A 2,427-nucleotide genomic window follows, 5' to 3' on the forward strand; every position below is an offset into this window, starting at 1 on the left:
ATATATATATATATATATATATATATATATATATATATATATATATATATATATATATTGCTTGGTTTGTATTGTTGACTCATCATCATTTTGCTATAGTGCCAGATCTGATAATGATGGGATCAAATTATTAGAGAATACCAAATAATGTGATACTGCAATTTCAGTTCAAAATGAAGATAATGACTTTAATCTAGAAATACTCTGCACTAAAGAAATTCCATAGTAAGACAACAGTACAAAATTCTTAGTATGAAAATGGAAATAGAAGCCACTGGAATAGGAAAATAAAAAATAGGTGACAACTCTGGAAAAGGTGGCCAGCTGATTATCAACTTAACAGGCAAACTAAGCATGTACAGATCATTTTGGACACTAGTAAATTAGAATTGGTCCTAAGAATCAGTCAAAATGGTGACAGAAAAATGATTATAAGATTTTCTCTGGCATCTGGTAAATAATAAAATATCTGTTTTAAGCCCTTTTCTGATTATTTAGAATATGATCATTACCTCTTTTCCTCTATCTACATTTTTTTTTCTAAATTTAACTTTCATCCTTACTTCCTTCCAGAAGAAAGCTCCTTTATCCCTACCCATTGGAATAACTTTTCAACAGTGTTTCACTAGGAATACTAAGACTCTTAGGAAAATTCTCATTAGATCATATAATAAATAACATTAAGAAATGTGAAATGTACCTAAGTATTTGCCCTATGTAACAAAAGGCAGGCTGTGAGACCAGTTAATTTTATGTGCTTATCTTATTTTTCTTCCTGCCTAATTAATGAAGTATTTTCTTATTGATAAAATAATTATAGTCCAATGTGATATTATTTATGATAAATCACAAAAATCAAAATCAGTCATGATCCTCCAGTTTTTCTTTGAATGATAACTGAAGTATTTAGTATAAGGTCAGGTCAATGGTGGCAACCAAAAGGAGGCAGATTTAAAAAGACTGCTGAACAAGGCTTTATTAAGGCTTTATTGAGATTCCACTCCAGTGAAGAACTTTCTCTATCAAACCCACAGAGCAGATAGGAAGAGGATCTAAGGAGAAACCACATAGGGGCTAGACTGGACAGGAAATTTAATGGGGCTTAAGGCAGGAAGGGAGGGATTGGGACAGGAAAGGGGGTTTTTAGAGTCCCTTGTCCCACTGGAGTTGGTCAGGGGAACTGGCTAAGATCCAAAATTGGCCAGGAGACCCTGCTGATTGACAGGCAGTTCCATCTTGATTGAAGTTTCTTTCCTGTGCTGGTGCTGCTTGGTGCTTTGTTCCTAAGTCACCACCATTGACCTGACATTTAGTACCTTGTACATCTATCCCATTTCATGAAACAATGTTTGTTAGTATCTACTTATGGTGAATTTCTTTAAAAAAATAAAACAAATTAGGGCTGGGATTGTGGCTCAGTGGTAGTGCACTCGTCTGGCATGTGTGAGGCACTGGGTTTGATCCTCAGCACCATATAAAAAGAAAATAAATAAATAAATAAATAAATAAATAAATAAATTGTGTCCATCTACAATTTAAAAAAAAATTAAAAAGTAATCCAAATTAAATGAATTCCTTCATTTCTCCAGTACTATTTATTTGCAACTTTCCACTTCTAAATCTTCTAGGAAGTAAATTTCCTTAGTAAATATGATCAATTGCTTTGATCAATCATGGATAACAAAATTGACTTTCTTAAATTATTCAGAAAGAGAAGGGTTATTCAAGATCAGAGAAATGGATACTTTAATAATTCTAGCTCCAATTTAAGAAATCCAGAGGCAGATTTACTTTATATGATTATAAAATTTTGTGTAACAATATCCCCAAGGTGAGAAAAAGAAGGAAAACCAGCTCATTCTTATCCCAGTACATTCTGGGAAGGAAAATTGTGATGGAAGAAGTGTTAAGAGATCAGATATCAGAAGTTTCACAAACTCCTACTAGAACAAGCAGAAATGGATGGAGCAGCCAGGAAGACATACAGATTAGAACTTCTTGCACACTAGGCAGGGGTGGCAACCCTTTAAAAAAATCTCCATATGCCCCTTCCTTCAACACAATTGAAACTACGATGTTGAGTACTGCAAGTAATTTGATGAGCCTGAGGCAAAGTACCTATCTGCATGGCTTGACAATGGGGACCAGAATGCCTCATTGAGGGTGCTTATTTGTAGTTGATGAAACACTTTGGGAAAGCAGAAATCTGAGATTGCAATGAAGAGAGCTCATGATGGACTAGGATGTCCAGATCAGTGGCTTATATCTAAGAACATGAGCTGTACAAGGTGCAGCATACCATGCAGTATATCACACCAGGGAAGGCAAATGAATCCAGTTTTGGATCAGCACTCACTTTTCCAAGAAGTAGCATAATCTATTGAGCATTCAGAGAGACAAGAAGGTGTTCAAAGTGTTCCCTACAGA

The sequence above is a fragment of the Marmota marmota genome, unplaced genomic scaffold, assembly GCF_001458135.2.
Source record: "Marmota marmota marmota unplaced genomic scaffold, marMar, whole genome shotgun sequence".
Taxonomy (NCBI): domain Eukaryota; kingdom Metazoa; phylum Chordata; class Mammalia; order Rodentia; family Sciuridae; genus Marmota; species Marmota marmota.